We start from the raw sequence: 15,341 nt of genomic DNA, 5'->3' as shown, positions 1-15,341 counted from the left end.
GTCTGTCAAATATATATCATCGCGATCGACCTCGCGTCTGTTTTCGTTCCTAATTCAAAATGGGAAATCTATGTTCAAATCACCTAATTAATATCCAAAAACTGCCGACTATTCTTGAAAATTCGGTGATTTCATCTGATTGTGGATATAATTCGATCCAAAACTGTCCGACGGTGCGAGAATATGTGACGGCTAATTAACATTCCGGCTTATTTATTTTAGGCGAAGGAACCGCCGCGAGAGCAGAAGACGAAAGGATTACGTGGCTCGCGCATCTTTCGAGAATGGAACCACTCTCTCGCGCTCGTCTTTCTCTCTTCTCGTTCCACCGTACAACTCGTTCCACCTTGAACCAACCTGCGGTTTCAGTGCCCGGATACAGTCTGCCGTGGCCGACACGCGCGCGATTTGCTCGCGTCGAGTCCGAATTTTTGCGCATCTCGCTCCTTCCGAAATCACCCTCTGTTTTATTTCGACAAACAAAAGAGCGAACAGAGTGAGATCTTCCTGAAGTGATGTATACAAAGTGTCACAAGGAGGCATCAGGTGAGCAATGAGACAAGTGCGATCTCTAATTAGGGATGGGATCAAAGTTCAATATAAACTTAAAAATCCAAGTCGAATCCAATAATCAAGTTTCATTTTCTTATTTAGATTTCGAATAACACTCATGGGGAATAATATTTCATATATTGTACTTGCGAAGTAATCGAATCTAAAACAATTATACTCCAATTTTAGATTGAGTACCTGCAAGAGTTCAAAATAGCACTCATAAGTACTTTCTGTCGTGGAAAATCGAATTTTTTATAAATAGTACTCAAACTCTAAGATAACAAAATCTATTTACGATACTTGCTACACATCTACACACGCACACTTCCCATCCCACTCACACACATTCACCTACTCCTTTCTTCTAAGTGCTCAGAAAGAAAAGATTCAAACATACTTGATCCAAGTACGAATGTACTTGGAAATATATTTTGCTTTTGTTTTTCGAGGTATTTATAGAGAGTTTGAATCTATCTTGTTCAGATTTAAGCCTACTTCGAAGTATTACTTTTTAAAGTAATCATACAGAATTCGAAACCATGCAAACAAATTTGAGCCTACTTGTAAAATACTTAATCCCATCGCTAATCTTAATTGCTATTGTATGTTTCTATTAATCTGACTTGAGATTCTATACACAATTAAAATTGCGATAAGGGAAAGGGAAAAGCAATTTACTTGTAAATAACGTTCCTGAAGTTTTAGAGGGTACGTTGTTCTATCCCTGTGGGGAAATCGAGATTCTTCCTTTCCTTTTGAGGCGATATAAATCTCGGGCATATTATTCGATCAGCGACTCCGCGAACGGAATGCGCAAATCGTATTTAATAATGCGACGGCGACAAGGAAGCGTACGAGAGACCACACTCGGGGAAATCGGCGCCCTTATTTGCCGCCGCAAATTAATATAAGCGATAGGACCCCTCGTCGCGAATCGCTTCATCGGGTATGCGTATCATGCGAGAGCGATTCCGATTGCCGTCTCGTCTCATGAAATTCCTCGGCGGCAAATATCGCGCCGCATCTTGATGATTAGATCTTCTCGCTCACTGACATTTCAGGTATTATTCTGTATTTTCAAAGTGCAATTTTTTATGCGGAAAAATCGCGTAGTAAAAAAAGTGCATAGTTAAGATTACATATATTTTGAACATTTTTATACAGGCTGTCCCATTTTAATTAATATAATCAAATATTGCTGAAACTATGACTGTAACGAGAAAATATTTTGTACAAAAGTTGAAAGATTTCGAGAGGGGAAAAAATTGATAATCTTGAACTAAAATCATTTTTCAAGGTTATTTGAAGGTCAATCTAATTTTTTAAAATGGAATCACTCTAATTTTTTAATATTGATTTTTCGCAATATTTAGCATAAAAAGTTATGAGTAGGATTGCCAAAACAATGAATAGTTTATGAGATACTTTATACTTTAATGTAACATATATTTTATAAAAACTATAAAATATGAGTTAAAATTCAAGATTATCAATTTCTCCCCCCTCGAAATCTTTTAACTTTGTATATGAAATATTTTCTCGTTACAGCCATTGTTTAAGCAATATTTGACTATATTAATCAAAATGGCATATCTTGTATATTTTTTCCAATTAATTTTTGTAAGAATAAGAATATTAGCGTAATATTCTTTTTCTTTTTTTTTTTGAAACGTGAAATAATATTATCCCTTGATACAAGATTTTTATCGCAGACATGTAACACTCTGCGCGTTCTTTCACGTCACGTGTTTCGTCTAGGAAAGCGAAGCGCGAGATGAAAGTGGAGAAGTTTGAGATGATTGTGCTCTCGACACTTTCTCTGGGAGTGCTTTGTAGCCCGTAAACTTTCTTCGTTCGACAACCCTCGGACCCGGGAGAGGGGAAAAGCGAGAAAATGCAGCAACGACGGCGGCGATAGACGAAACCGCTTCCACCTAAGGCAGTTTTCCGCGGCGGTAGCTGCGCAATCATTTGTTCAACACACCTCCAACAAATCCAATACCCTTAGTGCGAACACACGGATTTTCTTCTCTCCTCCTTTCGCTGATGTGTGCGTTCGCTTTCGAAGAAAAAGTACGTGCGCAATACACGCGAATGATACAAAGAAAGACGTGCGCAGTCGGAGTTGTGTTCACGCATGCACACGCAATTTCTAGTAGATATGGAGACACACGTATCTGTGTGTCTCTACCGAAAAATTGTGTTCTCGAAGTAAGAGGATTGTATTCTATAAAATCCCACTTAACGGATATTCTTAAGCATTCTCAAACATTCTCTAAAATTAAGAAGATATTCTTTGTTAATACCAAATAATTAATAACAGGTAGTATTTTTTATGCAGACCGTTCATTTTACGTTATCATATTGTTGTAGTAACCGTATATAATATTGCAATTTACAGTGCAGTGTTTGTCACTGAATGATTTTAGTTTATTTAAAAGAATGGATGAAGTTAATAAATGGCTCGAAAAAGAAGACTCGAAAGACTTGAGAAAAGTATTCACAAATAAATAACTGTAACATAATCTAATGTAATTTTTCAGAACCTAGGTCTGGTACCTCACGCTCGGTTTATATGACCTATGTCTATGTTTTCTTCATGATCTTTCTTTGCCTGTGTATTGTAAAATAATGTACTTTTTTGTTAATGTAAAAATAAATTCAATTTTTATAAATTAGAAATATCTGATACTAATCTTTAGAGAATTCTTCTCTAAGAAAATTTTTTTGGCGCTTATTTTAGAACAAAATATTCTAAAAATAAGTGGAAAAATGAGAATACAATTTTTTCATTGTCGAAGTACGTGAAGAATATGCGATATTCGCATATTCAGTATAATTATCTCCTATCTTAATATAGTTAGTGCAAAGCACCACGCATTAATTATATGAAAAAAGTGATCACCGTTAAAATCGATCAAAACTATGGAAAAGTGTACTTCGTGTGATGCTGATCAGAAATTCAAATAGACACGACCTTCAAAATATGCTAGTTTTTAAGCTACGATCCCATAAATGTAATATTTTTGCTCATTTTTAGATAAAAAATAGAAAACTGTGGACTCGTAGCTTACAAACTAGCATATTTTGAAAGTCGTGCCTATTTAAACTTTTGATCGGCATCACACAAAGTACACTTTTCCATAGTTTTGGTCGATTTTAATGGCGGTCACTTTTTTATGGACCACGCACTAATTATGTGAAAAAAGTGGCCGTCGTTAAAATCGACCAAAAATATGAAAAAGTATACTTTGTGTGATACCGATCAAAAGTTCAAATGGGCACGACCTTCAAAATATGCTAGTTTTTAAGCTACGAGCCCATAAATGTAATATTTTTGCTAATTTTTAGATAAAAAATAGAAAACTGTGGACTCGTAGCTTACAAACTAGCATATTTTGAAAGTCGTGCCTATTTGAACTTTTGATCGGCATCACACAAAGTACACTTTTCCATAGTTTTGGTCGATTTTAACGGCGGTCACTTTTTTTATATAATTAGTGCGTGGTCCTTTCGACAAGATACACACGAGGATCATTAAAGTATTTTCGTCATCGTTCTCACTACATATTTCTGAGCATATAAGAGGGATTCAAATTAGGATATTTAATTTTCCATATAAAAGTAAAAATGTATAATTTCTAGATTATACATGGAAATGCGCAATAATTAAAATTCTATCCGCGAGACTGTGTTTCTTCGACTTTCGTGGCTCGGAAAGTACTTGTCGCAGATTGATTCGTAGGCGACACGAAAATTTGTTTGTATCGGAAGAAAGACCTCGAGGAAAAAGCGTTTCCCCCTCGGCGATTCTCAGCCTGTCGCGGGAGCAGGAGAAAAGGGAAACGTGCCAGGACTTTGGATTTATTCGAATACACTTCTTCCCGCGTTGGAAAAACGCGTCGCATATAACCCTGCTCGCGGAGGGTGTGCGGAAAAGGGCCGGATTTCTTAATATCCTCCTGGGACTCCGGGATCAGATAGATATCGGTTAGGTTTGGCTATCTATTCAATATGCCTCCATTATTTGGTAGGTGATAAGGTGGAACGCCAGAGTCCCTATTCTCTCGGTTTTGCCTCCCTCCTCTCGTTCCCATATGCAGGGATAACCCCAAAATTCGCACGACCTACAACGTATCTTCGCCTCCCCGGGGAGCTTCCCAATGAGCGATAGTTTTCGACCATCTCTCTTTTTTTTCGTCTGATCTCATCTCGTAATACAGCTTTCGTCTCCGATAAACTCGTTGTTTACATCTGTGCGGAGTGGACTGGTCGAAATCATGAATAGGATCATTGAAAAAGTAACAGTGTGCGTAAATTTTAATCTTAATTAAAACCCAATTAAATTAATCTTTTATTAAAATTATTTTAAAAATTAGATTGACAATAGTATATCGAAATACTTCAAAATAATAAGTGATATATAAATGAGAGATGAAATGAAGTTCTATTAAACGAATATTCGGTAATTTTTGGGACACCCCAATATATTTTGATGAAATCTTTGCCTTTACTTTAGAGAGATGAAAAATATCGAATATAACACAAGAGCTACAAGATCTCGGGGAAGAAAACCGACGATATTTTCTCGCATGTGTTTCTCGGCGAATTCTTGCGCGAATCTATTTTGTCGCGGCTTTCGCGACAACGTCAACGTCTCTCTAGCGCCGCGTTGTTGAATATACACATTCGCGCGAACTGAATGCGACTTGACTTCTTCGGTTTCCACACACACATATACACATACAAGTTATACCTCGCGCCGCGCACCTTTCCTACAGAAGAAACATGGTGTAGGGTCTATAAAGGCAAGCGTATCTCGGCTCGTATCTCGACGGCGGTGGTAAAACCGCCGAGGGAGAGAAAGGGGAAAGAGGCGTGTGAGCCCCTAAGGGTACACAATGGGGCCCATATGTTTGCGGGGGTGTATAACGTACCGCGTTCCATCGGGACCTCGATTGACCTTCTCGTTCTCGCTGAGTTTCTTCGATCTACGAACGACGAGGTTCCTCGCGCAATCGTTTTACGCAAATGCACGTTTTTCTCTCTCTTGTCAGTTCCGCTCAACTCTACAACTTTGTGAGATAGGGATCTTATAAAAAAATAGAATTGTAGAGCGAATAACATAGAGCTATATAGTATTATAAAAAAAATTTATTATAATACAAAATTAATTAATTAATAATTATTTATTATTAATTAATTAATAATTATTTATTATTAATTAATTATAATTTAATTAATAAATAAATTAATTATATATTAATTTATTAATATTATTATTTATAATTAATTAATTAGTAATTTATTAATTATTAATTATAATTAAAAAATCATACATTTTTTTAAAAGGATTATAGCTCGATATAAAGTTTTCGGTCTTTTTTCCCTTTTCGCGTTTTATATATAAAACTCGCACTGTATCGCGACTGCACGAACGCGAATGCACACGCGACGGTGCACATAATATAATAAATACAACGAGATCTCGCGCGTTTGTCGGAGAAGATTATCACGAAAGTGGCTATAGCAGCCTTGTTTGATATGATACGCAAAAATTTATGATTACCTCGTAGGTATGCGCGACCGTTAACTATAGCTTCAAGTATCGTGTACCGCGTTGCAATCGCACGTGTAAACGGCGCTTCGGAGAGATCTACGTCGCCATAAAAGCCCGTATCGTCAAAGCGAGGAACGTTGTATGCCGGTATTACAAAAAATGCTGGTTTTTAATTACATTTAGTTACGTTAGACAGATTGTACGATCTGCAAGCGACGAATACCGGCACGTTTCATCGCTTACTTAGTTACAAAATTTTCGAACTTTCTGTTCAGATATGCGAAGTATTCTGCGACATTCTTGATGAGACTCGCAATTGGAGTTTTCACAAAGAGAAATCGAAATTTCATTAATTACAAATATTATAAATAACACGCACTGTGTTATACACTATGACTATTTTTTACACAAAACATAATCTTATTATATAGTATAAAATAAATAATATGTAGTATATATAGTACATAATATATATAATATATTATATAGTACATAGTATATAGTATATAGTACATAGTACAAAATATAGTACATAGTACATAGTGTATAATGTATAGTGTACATTGTATAGTGCACATTGTATAGTGTACATTATATAGATAACATTGTATAATGTACATTGTATAGTGTATAATGTATAGTCTATAGTGTATAATGTATAATCTATAGTGTATAGTCCACAGTCTATAGTTTATAATGTATAATCTAGTATATAGTATATAACGTATAGTGTATAGTATATAGTATGTAGCACATAGTATATATTATATGCAGTATATAGTATTTATTTATAGTACATAGTATACAGTATATATAGTATTTAGTATACAGTATAGTATAGTAAATAGTATACAGTATAGTAGATAGTATACGATATACAGTGTATAGTGTATAATGTATAGTGTATAGTGCATATTATATAGTGTATAGTACATAATACATAGTACATAATACGTAGTATATAGTGTACACACTAATTTGATTATATAGAATCAGTTGCGGGGATCTCTCATAAATAGCGTCTTCTAGAAAAAGAACAATTAAATCTAATTAGAACTATCGTAATGGAAAGACCGGCATGAAAGCTCAACGTCGCCCAATTAAGGGGCGTGTGTATATGGACACTAACGAGTTTTAATGGACTCGAATCGAATGCACACCGAGCGCCACATTGGCAGGTCGCGTCAATCAGATAGCATCGTCGAAACGTAGCAGAAGAGAGGGTCGCTAAAGTGCCGATAATCGCGATCCGGCTTCCTGCTTAATTTAATTGGACGATCGCCAGTCACGCGTGCCGCCTGATAAATAATTAACGCGTCTAGTCTAGATCGATTATCGAAGTGTCGCGTCGCGAATTGGGGAGGGGGGGGGGAGGGGCAGAGGAAGAGTCGGAGGGGGATGAAACGAGAGGTAAAGCTAGCCGGGGGAGAGCTATCTCCGGGGGTTGGGCATGGACGGGCATCTCGTTTACCGCTTCAGAATCACATTTTGACCCTCATTTATTTATTGAGAGCGTTGCCTTATTGGGAATCGGTGATAAGAAATGCCGAATAAAAATGTTGGCCATATGTGTTCTTCAAAAATTTTCCGCCATCCACAGTCGTCGCATTTACAAAATAAATTGCTTATCCACGATCGGGCATTCGCTACACACAAGTATAAATAAGCACGCTAGAAAAGCCTCTGAAATCTCGGATCGTATTTATGTAAAATCAATGAAAGTCTCGTGTTATATACATATATACAATATAAGCAGCTTAGGAAGCAAATTACTCAGTATTCCGCAAGTACATTATAATTAATGAGCGCAATTATTTACCTAAAGTCTTTATCAAGCATAGTCATTACGGCAAATATTTCTTATTAAGTGATAAAATAAATCCCTTCACTCGCCTCACACTCACTCGTGTGTGTTCGAGTAATTTGGGCCAAAGTATGTCGTTAATAACATCGTTAATACGCCCTTCGCAATTATTACAGTATGATGATGTGTTATTTCCGTGACAATTCAGGAATGACCGACGGTATTTTTAGAATATAGATTGACGCGCTTCGACTTTCGGTAGAGTTTTCTTTTATATGCGATCGATTTTTTCGTCAATAAGAGATTGATTGAAAATTGATGAGAAAAGTACGGAGCAAAATTGGGACACCCAGAATATATGCCAGAAAACATTTCACATCTCACAGGCTCTAATGACCACGGTGATTATGCTGATGCGCGTATTGGCGTATATTGGCGTATAATGTAGCCTTAAGCAGAGAGAGAGAAAGAGAGAGAGAAAAAGAGAGAGAGAGAGAGAGAGAGAGAGAGAGAGAGAGAGAGAGAGAGAGAGAGGGAGAGAGAGAAATGGAAAGAGAAGAAATCTGTGAGGCGAACAGGATGGTCCATCATTACAGAAAGAATATTAAACCTAATGTATCGCTGTAATACATGCTTGAGCTGCTTCATATGAAGTCTGGCAGTCTACTTTCAGAATACTTAACGATATCGATTACCTGCTCACAGGATACTCGCACATCGTAAACGAGTCCGACTAGTAATAAACTTTTACCGTAAACGATAAAGTGACACGTATAATTAGAATACCAATACACACGTGCGAATAAGCTAACATATAGCGAGTCAATCTTGTATATATATATACACAATGCGATATCAATGTTTTTCAGAAGATATCGTAAAGATCATAGGAAGCTGTTGACCTTCGTCAGATGACGCGTACTAATTCCTCGCAACGCGATATGCATTATGTACAAGACTGTTTATTTTCTTGCTCACGACATTCCGTATTGCTGGATAGATATACGAGATAAAACGTAAGAGAGCTAATGGACTCGAGCAATTCTTTTATCCGGGTTATTTAATTTCAACGCGATTAAAAACGAAAACTTGTGGAACACGAACAGGTGCAACGCGCGAGCATCCAGCTGTCCCTCGCGCCCAGACGTCACGCGCTTACCTGTCACAGGATATGTCAGTCTCTTGATTCGGCTAAACTAATATCCCAACGTCATCATTGCTTTCGAAGTCTTATAGGTATTTTTGTCATTAGCTTTCTCTCGTCGATCCGAGAGTATTGCTAAGCAAAAATCAGCCGCGATCTTATTGCCTTATACAATCTTCCTCGATGTTTTTTTCGCATGCCTGAATTCATTATATCCATATTGAAAAATATGATAATCATTTTAAGAATTTTACACTTATTTTTAGAATACCCTGTTCTAAAATAGACGTTAAAAGAATCCTCTTATCTTAAGAGAGGAATCCTCTATAGATTAGTATCAGATATTTCTAATTTATAAAAATGTTGACAAAGTGGAATTTATTTTTACATTAACAGAAAAGTATATTACTTTACAACATACAAACAAAGAAAGACCATGAAAAAAGCATAGACATAATAGTATACATATAGACCGAGCATGAGGCACGAGACCTGCGTCCCGAACGATTAAATTTTATTACATGTTACTTATTCATGAACACTTCTCTTAAGTCGCTCGAGTTTTCTTTCTTGAGCCACTTATTATTAATTAATTTATTCATTCTTTTAATAAACTAAAACCATCAGTGACAAACACTGCACTGCACTATGAAATTGCATTACTATTATAATCATATATAAGTTGCTGCAACAATATGATCATATAACGCTAAATGAACAGTTCACATTAAAAAAACGTATGACCTGTTTATATGTGTCTGTTATTAAACAAAAAATATCTTCTTAGTTTTAGAGGATGTTCTAGAATCACTTGAGAATATCTGTTAAGAGGGATTTTATAGTATATAATCCTCTTACTTCGAGAATACAATTTTTTTGGTGCAGACAACGAAAAAAAACAATAACGTTTCTGATAACTTTCTCTCTACGAAAGGTATTTACAAGCTATTGAAAAGTATACTGAATAAATTACTGAAAAAAAAGAATACCTGTTAAGATGGATTTCACAGTATACAGTCTTACTTCGTAAATACAATTTTTCCAGTGCAGACAAATAGAAGGAACAATAACGTTTCAAGATGATAATTTTCTCTTTGCGAAAGGTATTTGAAAGGTATTTACAAGGTATTTGAAAAGTATACTGAATAAAACTATAAAACAGAATAGTTTTCCATGAGACGTTGACCTTCTCTCACCCTTTCCCTTCCCCTTCCCTCCTCCCCTCTCTTTTCTTTGCATGGGCAGAAGATAAATATTACTGCAAATGCACTATGCCGGAGTTCTGGAGCTGGCGTTCATTATAGCCGCTTAATAGCGCGATTTACCATTGAAAAAAGCCGGCGACACCATCTGAATGAGCCATTACGGGTCGCTCTACAGAAATAATTATCGCAGTATTGACACAAAAGGGGTGCACTGGCTGGCACGGACGCGGCGAATGCCTCATTGGCAGTATACCGGGATGATGCGAGCGAGAGAAGAGGATTTCTCGTCCCTTTCGTACGCACATTTCGTCTCCTCTCTCTTTCTCTCTTCCTGTCATCCCTTTTCCTCTTCTATTTATGCGAAAGAAGCGTGTGCAAGAGATAGGAATAGAGAAAGAGAGAAGGAAAGAGAAAAAAAGATGAAGGGTAACGAGATAACATACACGGAAGGAGCGAAGGATATAGAAGAAAAGAGATGGGAGATGGCAAGAAAGAGACAGACCATGACGGCGTCGCGTCCTTCTTGAAAAAGCAGATTGTTTGTTTGTCAGGAGCGCTCTCTCGTGCGCACAAACAAGTGGAAACAAATAATATCTTGGCCGCATTACGAGAAGGAGTCGATGGCGAGCCGGGAAGATTCAATGTGTGCAGTTGGGGTGGCTCATTCTCTCTCTTTTTCTCTCTCTCTCTCTCTCTCTCTCTCTCTCCCTCTTTCCCCCTCCCGGTTTGTCGCGGCTGCCCCAGGGCGACAGTAACGAGGCGAACGAGTGCCGCACGTTCATTAATGCCGGCCTCGGGCCCACCACGCGTCGTTCCCCTCCTCTCTTCTTCTCTCTTCCCCTACTCGCTTTTACGATTTAATGCACACATCTTCCGATATAACAATCCCACAGCCGAATCGACCGCGCGTCTCTCGGAAATTGACTCGTACGTTTAATGGATAATGATCAAAACGCATCAGTATCTTTATTTGCGTTCAACTCTACTATTAACCGCACTGAAAGCGTAGACAGCTTCAAAGAAGGATAAGCGTTACTTTAGTAATTAGTTCTATAACATATATGTATTTTGTTTACTTTATATTTATATAACATAAAGATTTTTTACCACACAATTGTGCTCTTAAAATTATTATTATTATTATTATTATTGATAAAAATTATTAATGTTATAATTAGTAGTATCTAATTGGTGGATTGCATCAATTAGACACTAATAATTATAACGCATATTAATAATTTTCCGCTTGATGTTTTTCATTTTTACAAACTTGTAAACAACGTCGTCAAGCTGACAAATATTGCAAATTTATTTTCAACGCTTTATGGAAATACATTACTACCTTTTGATAATTGACTCTTAAGTTGTATAATAATTTTCTAAAGAAATATTTTAATTTCTATTTCAAAGTGCTTTTTTAATAGCTTCATTCAGCGATTTTTTACAATTATAATTTAGTGCGGATTATTTCGTTCTTATGTAAATAAGTTTAATATGATAATTAATTTGTGTACGCTCAAGAACGCATCGAGAACAGAAATGACGTGGCCATTTCCATATTAAACATGTGTATTTATGAGCGAAGCACAGTGTATAATCGACGAACAAAGCATTTATTCCGCGATAAAACGCATCGCAGTCAAGATCCTTTCGAAATTGGGCGAGGATAATCATAAAGGAATAAACCGCGCCGCGGTCGCCATAAAAGCAACCGACGTGGATCAGTCGGGAAATTGTCAGTATGACAAGGACAAGATGCTGGGAGGACACGTGTTCTTTCAGATGAGTGCCGAGAATACCAAAATTCACTAGAGGATGTGTCACTGATTACAATTATCCTCGATAAACTCGTGAAAATTGCGGATAAATCTAGTAATTGAACCCCGCGTTTCTCGTTCTCGTCAGAAATGATGTCGCCTCGCGAGCAGTTAGTATGATCAATCTAGATAACTATTTATAATTAACATAGAAACTAGATATAAAAACATCACGTTATAACGTCTCTTCCTCGAGAAAAAATGTTGTTTTCAAATTTTTTACATTTAATAGCACACACTCTCTACGTCCAATAATTCTTATTGCGTGCCCGTTTCCGTCCTGAATTAACTTTTTATTGATTGCTTCACGTACGAATAATTAATTAACTAAGCTGATAAAAATGCGATGCAAAATTACGAGCGTCATTATCGAGCATTTACATGAGTTAATTTTTTATCCTTGTCTACTTCTTTTGCGATCATGAGTACGATACTTTAGCGATAGGTAATTATACTAGCTATCTCGTTGCTATTAATAAATTTTTTTAAATACAAGAGTCCGGTTTCCTTGGCTCTCTCGCCGTATCCCACACGGCGCGGCCTGTGTATATCCGTTATTTATCCTCTGTTCGACCGCGGACCGGCTTAATTGCTCAGCCAACATCGGTAGCACTACCTCCATTAGCCTACAAGCCGCTTCATTTACACTTAGTGCGCCGCGTTCTGTGCGCAAACGTACAGAATGTTTCGGCGTCTTTTGCACTGTTACTTGCGGCTCCTCGTCGGCAAGAATCGGCAAACCGATCAGCCGAAGAGGAAATAAAGGGTTCTCCGCACGCATCGTATAATACATACGTGTACATGTATATTTATAAGTCTCTTATAATTAGCATTTTATTAAATTCTTCAATTAATTGTGTAATATCAATTTTATTTATTATTACTCATTGTCAATAATTAAATTATTCATTATTAAACTTTTCAATTAATCGTATAATATATTAATTTTATTTATTGTTATTCAGTCATTAAATTATTACATTTTATATTATTTTTTATATATTATTTATATTATATTTCTTATATTTATTTTATATATATTTTATATATTTATTCTATTTTATTTTATATATTTATTTTATATATTTTTTAAATATATTTCATATTTTATAAAAAAAATATATATAAAATATTTATATTTTATATTATTAATTACATTCTATTATTATATTATTATTTAATAACAAAAATATAATAATTGATTTATAATGATATGCAACTTTTTATGTTACATGGGTCGCGAATGCAATAAATATAACAAATATAACATCAATATGATGCTTGTTATTCTCAAATAATCAAATAAATAGAAAACAAGGGATTTGCGGAAATCGAAAGAATCTCTCGTTGCTTCTCTTGTCGAAACATTCGATGCGTGCGCGCGCGCGCGCAAACGGATATGCACATGCACGTGTATATTTTCCGCCAGCAAATGGTACCCGAGTACAAGTCCGCTCGAGTACACTGCATACATGGCAGCTAATGGTTCGCATTGCACAGGTAATCCCACCGCATGATCGTCTCTTTCCAGTTGTACCTGCTCGACACTCATCATCTCCGCGGAACATATGTAAATTTATCGCATCTATTCGCTTATATCCCGACTGACTAACGACCTTACGTATTTGTAAAAAAAAAAAAAAAAGGAAGAGACGAGAAATTATATACATATTTTCGAACGATTATGATAAATCAACGCCAACTAAATACAAAAATTAGGACAAAAATATCTGACCTGAAACGGTGACTAATTTTGTGCATAATAATTTTTTTAACGCTTTTCTATGCTCTTATCGGCTAATAAATTGTTAAAATTTTTGAGGTTTTTTTTGTGCAAAGACATAATTTTTTAACACTCTAATTAACACATTTGTAATTATTGTAATATAATATATTTGTAATTATATATTTTTTTTTTTATAGAAAGATATTTTAAACCAATTTATTTACGTTTCAAGAAAATTATTTGACATAATTATATTCGAGATGAGATTCGTATTTTCGGTGCATCAGCGGCAGGTGTCTGAAAGCAAGATTCTGTTACATAAATTGAGGAGAGGATATATTTTTAATCGCGCGGGGGATCAGTCGATCGCTAATTTTTTTTACGGTTTCACATTTACAACGTACGGTGGTTATTATGAAAAAGATCAGCAATTATTCGGTATATACGCATCATGAATAGCAATGATGTAATAAAAGGCGGTAGTTATCGCCGCATATATCAGATTTTCGCGACATTGTTGTTCCCTACAGTATTTTTATTTCGATCTTTAAAAATATAAGTACTCTTTCTTGGAACGCACGCAAACATAGCCAAGTGTTCACGGCGTTCCAAGTTTCATCGCTGAAGTAAAGACGCGCGATTCCAGTTGGATGTATGGTAGCCGATTTCCTTTGAGGCGTATTCTTCGAGAGGGTAGCCTGTGCACCCTCCGAGAGCTTTCACAGGCAGACAAAGCCAGCCCTTTCCACGGCAGTCTTCGCACCCTCCGAATATCTCTATCTCGCGTTTCTCGATCCTCTCCCCCTCCCTCCCTCTCTCTCTCTCTCTCTCTCTCTCTCTCTCTCTCTCTCTCTCCCTCTTTCTCTCTCTCTTTCCGCGGCACGACGACGACGACGACGACAGAGCATTGATTGCAGGTTCACGGTCTGGAACCTCAATTGTCACATCTAAGGCACGCTTCCACGCCTCGAACAATCACCTCGCTGCCGTTCTCGTCTCGTCCTCATATTCCGCCACTTCCACCTCCGCACCTTCCTTCTTCACGATCATCTCCTTGTCCTTCTCCACTTCTGTCGATGAAAGGCGCTTCCCGTCTGGAAACGAGACGCTCCATCGTCGTCGTCGTCGTCATCCACCGCATCGTTTCATTCCGACAAAATATTCGTTCAAATTACGATCGAGAATCACCGCCCTCCAGGCTGTGCTTTACCATTAGTCCGCGAAATCGAGGTAAAGGAAACGCTCTAAGAACATTTTTCAATGATTGTAATAATAATAATAGTTAAAATTTGTTTCTCGTGATGTTTTCGGAGATGCGATTTCAATTCGAAGCCGCAATTGTGAAACTTTAGTAATAACGTAGAGAAATGCATTGTCAAATTGAGAATGACGTCTGTCGATGTTCCACACCGAAAAAAAAATTGTGTTTTCAAAGCAAGAAAGAAAACTGATACTACAAAATCCCTCATAGAACCAGTTTCACTGGCGTCGATTAACTTCAACCTCCGATTAAACTATATCTTTGTCTCT

This window comes from Prenolepis imparis, unplaced genomic scaffold, assembly GCF_030444845.1.
Source record: "Prenolepis imparis isolate NDT839.2.m4 unplaced genomic scaffold, iyPreImpa1.0 SCAF_2, whole genome shotgun sequence".
Lineage (NCBI taxonomy): Eukaryota > Metazoa > Arthropoda > Insecta > Hymenoptera > Formicidae > Prenolepis > Prenolepis imparis.
This window is presented reverse-complemented; position numbering follows the sequence as displayed.